Source organism: Canis lupus, unplaced genomic scaffold (genome assembly GCF_003254725.2).
Source record: "Canis lupus dingo isolate Sandy unplaced genomic scaffold, ASM325472v2 SANDYSCAFF125, whole genome shotgun sequence".
NCBI lineage: Eukaryota > Metazoa > Chordata > Mammalia > Carnivora > Canidae > Canis > Canis lupus.
The window spans coordinates 48,949-57,500 of NW_026019506.1; the positions used below are offsets into that span (position 1 = coordinate 48,949).

General features: G+C 51.9%; 1 pseudogene; it reads left to right on the forward strand.

The window, feature by feature from the left end:
* Nucleotides 1–6,479: 6,479 nt before the first annotated feature.
* LOC125754773 (uncharacterized) lies at nt 6,480–8,103 on the forward strand (annotated as a pseudogene).
* Nucleotides 8,104–8,552: the final 449 nt, after the last annotated feature.

Below are 8,552 nucleotides of genomic sequence, written 5' to 3' on the forward strand. Positions count from 1 at the left end.
GTATCTATGGTATGGCAAACGTCTTTCTCTGTTTGGGTTCTAGCAAGACCCAGAGAGTCGAAGCCCCTAAGCTCACGGACTGAAAGTTGCAAGTTGGATGCAGAGATAGTTAGGCAGGCAGGCAGAGCCGGAAAGGCAGGCGCCACACCGGTGGGTCCAGGTGTGAGGAGTGTGGGATCCCAGGGCAGCTGGGACGGACACAGCCTGGTCCGGATCCACCCAGGTCAGTAGCGTTTCCTGACACAGGACAGGCACCAAAGAGGGGCCTTGGGGTGGCTTTCCTCCTCCGCCTCCTTGGGATGGGGACATCTGCCCCACTCGGGGCATGCCCCCCACCCGCCTGTGCGGTGTGTGGAGAGAGACCCTTTGTCTCGCCGTCACCGCTACAGCAACCGAGGACAGTCCTCAAACAGGAGCACGGTCACATGAGCATCGGTCCCATCTGAACCTATTCCCTCGTTGGGGATCCTAGGGTGCTAGGGTGTGTCTAGGGATACACCTGGAGGACGAGGTCCTGTGTGTGGGAACCCGACGAACGCACAAGAGGGTGGGTGGCGGTGGGAAGGAAGAGGTGCGGACGAGGTGTGCTCGGGTGGCATACCCGAGTTTGAGCGTCTGCCTTCGACTGGGCTCCGGGCGGGCGTCATCACGGCTTTTTGGGGATCCAGCACCGCACCGGCCCCCCCCCCCCCCCCCCGCGTGGAGCCTGCTTCTCCCTCTGCCTGCGTCCCGGCCTCTCTCTGTGTGTCTCCCGTGAATAAATACAGTTTATTTATTCATTTATTTTTTAAATATTTAATTTATTTATTCGAGAGAGAGAGAGAGAGAGATCGGGTGCCCGATCAATACAGTGTAAGAAATTAAACTTAAGAGTAAAAAAATGGAGGGCAGCCCCGGTGGCGCAGCGGTTTGGCGCCACCTGCAGCCTGGGGTGTGATCCTGGAGACCCGGGATCCAGTCCCACATCGGGCTCCCTGCATGGAGCCTGCTTCTCCCTCTGTGTCTCTGCCTCTCTCTCTCTCTCTCTCTCTCTCTCTCTCTCTCTCTCTCTCAATAAAAAAATCCTTTAAAATAATAAACAAACAAACAATGAATGAATGAATGAATGCATGCACGAACGAACAAATAAATAAATAAAATTTAAAGAGTTTCAAAAAAGAGAGTAAAAAAATGGAATGGAAAGATAACTTGGCGAGGAGGATGTGTGAACGTATGTAATGCCGCTGAGCGACTCTAGGCTTAGAAAGGGTTACAAGGTTCCATCGTAGGTGACGCCTGTCTTTTGGACCACAACCGAAACACAAAACAAGACCTCCTGTCCCTGGCTCAGAGTAAGGGAGTTCCTGGGTCAGGCTGGAGGGGGTTCCTGTGGTCCGCAGAGTGCAGAACCCCGGTTCAGCCATCTGGACTCTTTTCTTCCTGTCCGCGGAGACAGGCGTGGTCGCAGACGGCACACTCCTGTAAAGGCAAGGCCAGAAGGAAGAACTTCAGCATTTCTTTTGCTCTTCTTTTCTGTTCTTCCGGTTGTTGTGGTTCCGGTGTCGTTGAGCCTCAGCATTTCCAAGCACCTCGTAGGGGCAACCTGGGAGGCTCGCTGGGGTTAAGCAGCTGACTCTCGGTTTCGTCCGCCAGGAGGTGGCACTCTTGACTCGCCCAGTGAGGCCGCGGCGACCTCTGGAAGGAAGGTATCAGGCTCACGGTTTCCGAGGGGCTCGGGTGGCTCCCGAGAAGTGGATCTGAGTGTCTCCAGGCTGTCTGATCCTATCTGAGTCTTAGGATGCGATTCCAGGGGCCCCTGGCCCGCTCGGTCAATAGAGATCACTTTGACAAATGGACCCCGGGGGCCGGGGCCGGGGCCGGGGCCGGGTGGGGGGCGGGGGGGAGAAAGGGAGGGGAGGGAGGAGGGGAGGGCGGCGTGGGGACCGGGGGAGGTCGAAAGAAAGAAAAACAGACGCCATTCTACTCAAGGAAGGCCTTGGTGATACAGCGGATCCTTCCAACGGTGTCTGGTGGCAATGAGCACGGATTCCCACCGACCTTCTGAAGAGGATTTAACAATCGCCAAAAAAAAGGAAGATGACTCACTGAGAGTTTCTGAACTCTGTTCAGGGTTTCGTGGACCTCATTCAGTTCCACGTTGTTCCTTTCTGTTCGGTTTCCATGCAGCTTTTTCATTAGTTCCGGCAACTCCTACTGTATGTAGTTGGACAATCTCAGGGTGACCAGACACCGGGATTCGTCCAGAGTCCTTTCCGCGAATCTTCTGAAAAGTGGACCGCATTGTTGCAAGACCTTCCTAACAACACCTGCACGTGACAGGGAGGTCACCCACGGATGGACGTGCCTAAAGACCCAATGAGAATTCATTATAATGCAGTCGAGAGGAAAATCCGACCAGTTTCTGTCACACACACATACACACACACACACAACACACATGCACGTACGCAGAGCATTTAAACAGTTCGAATGTGGAGTGACGGCACTCTACCAGGACACGTTACAAGTTTAGGAATTTCATTTCCTGTTCGGAACACCGGCAGCATTCACCCACACAATGTAATCTAAGAGGGCTTATGGTTCTTTGTCTGACAGTGCTTCTCATGTGCCTTCCCATAGCAGGTAAACGACCTATAGTAGTCAAGAGACTCTATTTAGGGTTTGGCATTCTGGGATCCGCTGAGAATCCACGAACGGATGAAGGGACCAGTAGACAGACAGACAGACAGGCAGCCAACCAGCCAACCAAAAACATCTCAGAAGTTTTCAAGGCACATGCCTACAAAGGATCACGGATCATAACAAAACGGAAATCTTCAGTGTCTCTTTCGCCGAGGTGGCCCCTAGGAGATTCTACAGGTGCTTTTAGAGTTGTCCCCAAAATGAAGCTCCTTTACCGTGGAGAAGTTTTCACTCTTACGTAGTAGGGGAAGACCGGATACAAACGAACCCAAAAAATAAAATAAATAAGTAAATACCAAAAAAAGTGAAACAAGAACAACCAAAAAAAAAAAAAAAAAAAAAGGGAATCTAAAAACCTTGCTGTTCTGGGCAGGTAAAGGGAGAGACACACACACACACACACACACACACACACACACCCCCAAAAAACAAACAAAAAACCCCCAACCAAACCACACCAAACCAAGCCAACCAACCAAACAAAAAAGCACCTTGTCTTTGTCTTTTCTTCTCTGTTCACACTCTTATCAAGAGTAGACTACCAATGCAAGAGAATCTCGCCATTTTAGCAGAGAGAAGAGCCAAATCTCAGTTGTACACCAGTGTAGTAGTAAAACCCACTTCTCCCAATCTCAGTCCGTCCTGACCACGCCTGCAATCCCTTTTCAAAAAGTCTGCTTCTGGGACGCCTTGGGTGGCTCAGCGGTGGAAGGTCTGCCTTTGGCTCAGGGCCTGATCCCAAGGGTCCTGGGATCCAGACCCACATCGGGCTCCCCACGTGGAGCCTACTTCTTCCCCTGCCTGTGTCTCTGCCTCTCTCTCTCTCTCTCTGTGTGTGTGTCTCTCTGTCTGTCTCTCTCTTTCTCTGTCTCTGCCTCACTGTGTCTCTGTGTCTGTCTCTCTGTCTCTGTCTCTCTTTATCTCTCTGCCCCTTTTCTCTGTCTCTTTGTCTCTCTCTCCCCTTCTCTCTGTCTCTCTCTCTTTCTCTGTCTCTGCCTCTCTCTGTGTCTGTCTCTCTGTGTCTCTCTGCCTCTCTTTTCTCTGTCTCTCTCTCTTTGTCTCTCTCTCCCCTTCTCTCTGTCTCTGTCTCTGCCTCTGTTTATCTCTCTGCCTCTCTTTTCTCTGTGTCTCTCTCCCCTTCTGTCTCTCTTTATCTCTCTGTCTCTCTCTTTGTCTCTCTCTCTCTCCCTGTCTCTCTCCTTCTCTGTGTCTCTCTCTTTCTCTATCTCTGTCTCTCTTTGTCTCTGTCTTGCTTTCTCTGTCTCTCTCTATCTCTCTGTGTCTCTGTCTCTGTGCCTCTGTCTCTCTTTGTCTCTCTCTTTCTCTGTCTTTCTCTCTGTCTCTCTCTGTCTCTGTTACTCTCTCTCCTTCTCTCTGTCTCTCTCCCATGAATACATAAATAAAATCCAAAAAAATAAAAAACAGAAAACAAAAAACAAATCTCAAAAATCTCCTTCATAAATCCCTTCTATAATTTCTTTTTCCATTCCGTCAGTCTTAAGTGTTCTTTCTCTAAATAGCCAGGCTTTGGGACGCCCCTGTGCCTCAGCGTTTGAGCGTCTGGCTTCAGCTCAGGGCGTGATCCCAGACTCCTGGGACCGAGTCCCATATCAGGGTCCTCGCATAGAGCCTGCTTCCCTTGTCTCTGCCTGTCCCTGTGTCTCTCGTGAATAAGTAAATAAAATCTTAAAAAAAAAAAAAAAAAAGCCAGAGTCATTTCAGGACAGATTCATTTTCTTTTTTATTTTATTTTATTTTATTTTATTTTATTTTATTTTATTTTATTTTATTTTATTTATGATAGTCACAGAGAGAGAGAGAGAGAGAGAGGCAGAGACACAGGCAGAGGGAGAAGCAGGCTCCATGCACCGGGAGCCTGATGTGGGATTCGATCCCAGGTCTCCAGGATCGTGCCCTGGGCCAAAGGCAGGCGCCAAACCACTGCGCCACCCAGGGATCCCCGATTCATTTTCTTTAACCACCACCACCACCACCCGTATTTTCATGCCTTGTATCTATTCTACATGTCTCCTACTATCTCACACACAGAGGTTGTTTTCCTTATCGTTAACCAGTAGTCTCGATTCCATGTGGCAGATTTTTTAAAATTGTACTTATTTTACACTTTTTGAGAGAGGAGAGAGAGAGAGAGAGAGAGAGAGAGAGAGAGAGAGAGAACTTTGTGAAGGGGGAAGAGAGGGAGGGAGGGAGACAGAGACAGAGACATAGGCAGAAGCAGGCTCCCCACAAGGAGCCAGATGTGGAAAGGGGTCCGGACTCGGATACCTCCCCCCCCGCCGCCCCAGAATTGGGCCCTGACCCAAAGGCCGATGCTCAACCCCTCAACCGCTGAGCCACCCAGGCGGCAGACTGTTAACTCCTAGAAACCTCAGTCTCTGGTGAAAAGTCAGTAGGAACCACGGGCACATTGTCTATCGTACCAGAAATCCTTAGATTGTCAAATGTATGAATACATGTGATAGTTTTTAGAAACACGTGTGTGTGTGTGTGTGTGTGTGTGTGTGTGTGTTTGTGTATGTATTGTTGGGCTGGCTGAGAGACAGGGGCACCCAAAATGGCGGACATCTCAAACTGGGTCAAAATGGCTGATCTTCCCGTCAAAGCATCCCTGACCACCACATCATCTCCAGTGAGTCAAAGCCTAGATGGGAAACCGAAACTTTCCATCCAGGAACCGCCCCCGCCCCCTCCCCATCGTCTGATACTATCCCCCCCCTACTCCCAGCCAATCACCTAAGGACACGGTGTTCCCTTGTCTAATTTGGCTAGGGACCCACCCGGATCCAGAGTCGGAACCAAGAAGGCTTCAAAACCCCCACAGTCCCCAACCCCGCGCGACTTCCCTGACTCTGGCCACCTCTCCGAGTCATGGAACCTCGCCCAGGAGCGCTCCCCATTAAAGCACTCTCCTACCTACTGCCTGGCTCTGCTGGTTTTTTATTTCTCCGCTGTTCATTTTGTAAAAACCTAACATGTAGGACACAATTTTTTTTTTAAGATTTAAGAGAGGGGGGGGGGGGCAAAGACACAGAGGGAGAAGCAGGCTCCAGTGCAGGGAGCCTGACGTGGGACTCGATCCCGGGACTCCAGGATCACGCCCTGGGCTGAAGGCGGCACTAAAACGCTGAGCCACACGGGCTGCCCTGTATGATACAATTGTGAAGGAAGCACGAAACAGGGGATCCCTGGGTGGCTCAGCGGTCCTGCAGGGTGCCCGCTTCTCCCTCTGCCCGTGTGTGTGTGTGTGTGTGTGTGTGTGTGTGTGTGTGATGAATTGTGAATTAAAATTAAAAAAAAAAAAGAGGAAGGAAAAGAGAAACGAACAAACCAACCTGAAACACGTTTACTGACACACCCAGGTATCTGCAGGTTTCCTGAATCAGACAAAAGAGAAACACAAAAACTGAGGTGGGGGGAGGGGGGGGGGAAGGAAGAAAAGGGCAAGGGGTGGGGGAGGAAAACACAACACCACAAAACAAAAAAACCACCTTGGGTGTCTTACTGACTCACACTTTAGTATTTTACCTTTCTGTTGGAAAGACAGACGCCAGGTATCCGATGAACTGAACCCAATTTATCAATTAAGCTAGTTACACCTTCAAAGTTCCAGGTCACCAAAGATTTGGGAAGCTATTGTAAAAGTTTAACCTATAGACCTTTTTTTCATTTTTTTTTTAAATTTATTTATTTATGATAGTCGGGGGGGGGGAGAGAGAGAGAGAGAGAGAGAGAGAGAGAGAGGAGAGAGAGAGGAGAGAGAGAGAGAAAGAGAGAGAGGCAGAGACATAGGCAGAGAGAGAAGCAGGCTCCATGCACCGGGAGCCCGACGTGGGACTCGATCCCGGGTCTCCAGGATCGCGCCCTGGGCCAAGGGCAGGCGCCAAACCGCTGCGCCACGCAGGGATTCCCCCCTTTTTTCATTTGTTTCTTTTTCTTTTTTTTTTTAACCTGCTTGCTCGTCACAAGGAAAAGTACACGAGACGGACAAAATCGATCATTTGAAGTAGTTTCCGTGGACAAATCCTCAGAGGCACAACTCCACTAATCCGTTGAGTTCACAGCAAAGTTGAGTACGCCCGTCCCTCGGGGCCTGGACCCTCCGGCATGGGCATGGCATCCGGGTGGGTCCCGGTGGAACAAGGGGATAAGTAGTTCTCCTTTTCTTTTCTGTGCCTGTGGGTCTAAGAAGACACCACACGTGTCTTGTTTCTTTGTAATGAGGTGGCGGAAGGGTCTATCTCGATCACCACCATTCCAGGCCCACAAACTGTGACGGGAGCACAGCACATCCCACCGCCCACCCCAACGGCGGCGGAGGCGGGGGCGCGTGGGGACAAAACCGGTTATCCGTATGAAGTGTGACGGTGATAGGTAGCTCCCAGGACACGTCTTTTTACAGGAAACCCACAGGGACCGCGGATACGCAGAGATGACTGAGGCTGATGTGAATCCGAAGGCCTACCCCCTGGCAGATGCCCACCTCCCCAAGAAACTCCTGGACGCGTGTTCAGCAGTCCCGTAACTACAAGCAGCTTCGGAAAGGAGCCCACGAAGCCACCAAAACCCTCTGTGGAGAGGCATCTCTGAGTTCATCCTGATGGCTGGCTGCAGACGCCGAGCCCCTGGAGATCATCCCGCACCGTCCGCCGCCCGCCTGCCTGCCTGCCGCGTGAAGAGAAGAACGTGCCCTACGTGTTCGTGCGCTCCAAGCAGGCCCTCGGGCGGGCCTGCGGGGTGTCCGGGCCTGTCCTCGCCTGTCCCGTCACCATCCAAGGAGGCTCGCAGCCAAAGCCGCAGATCCAGTCCATTCAGCAGTCCATCGAAAGGCTCTTCGTGGAAACCGCTGGCCTCTGTCCCACCCCTCACGGAGCCCAGCCCTCCCCCCTGGGGTTGTGTCTACCGTCTGCGTTCGCATGTAGTTTCTCCAGCTGCCTTCTCTCGTTCTTTTTTTTTTTTTTTAAATTTTTATTTATTTATGATAGTCACAGAGAGAGAGAGAGAGGCAGAGACACAGGCAGAGGGAGAAGCAGGCTCCCCGCAGGGAACCCGATGCGGGCACACGAGCCCAGGGTACCCCTTCCACCTCCCCAACCCCCGCCCCGCATCCAGCCCCGAGAGGAAGGCAGCCGCCCAACCACTGAGCCACCCAGGCGTCCGTCCCTCTTTTCCTTTCTCTTATCCGTCAACCTTCCAGCCTTCCGCCTCCACCTCCGCCTGTTCCTTCATCTCGGTTTCGTCCTGGAAAACAGGCTTTGTCCGTGGTTGCCTCCCTCTCAGCCCTCTGAAAGAGGTGGAGTGGGTTGGGCATCAGTTCTGGTGCTCGTGCGTGCGTGTGGACTTGGGATTTCCGGCGTCCGCCTGCCTGGCCTGCTTTCCCCGTCTTCTTCATGATTTGGACTCAAGGGAAGTGGCGGGGGGTTGGGGGGGGGGGGAGATCGGGTCCTTATTTCTCTGGACCACCTCTTGGGTCCCATCCCACGAGGCATCTTTCTGATGGGGTGACCTAGAAGTCCGAACGTAGGGAGGGAGAGAGAGAGAGAGAGAGAGAGAGGAGAGAGGAGAGAGGAAGGGGCAGAGACCTAGGCAGAGGGAGAAGAAGCAGGCTCCACGCAAGGACACAAACAAACCTTCCAAAAAAAGAGAAGGAAAAAAAAGGTAAACTTGCGGCAACGGCCCGGCCGCTCGGGGGTCGAGCTCCGCCTTCAGCCCAGGGCGTGGTCCTGGAGACGCGGGCTCAGAGTCCCAGGTCAGGCGCTCTGGATGGAGCCTGCTTCTCCGTCTCCGTCTGTGTCTGATGAAAGAAAGAAAGAAAGAAAGAAAGAAAGAAAGAAAGAAAGAAAGAAAGAAAG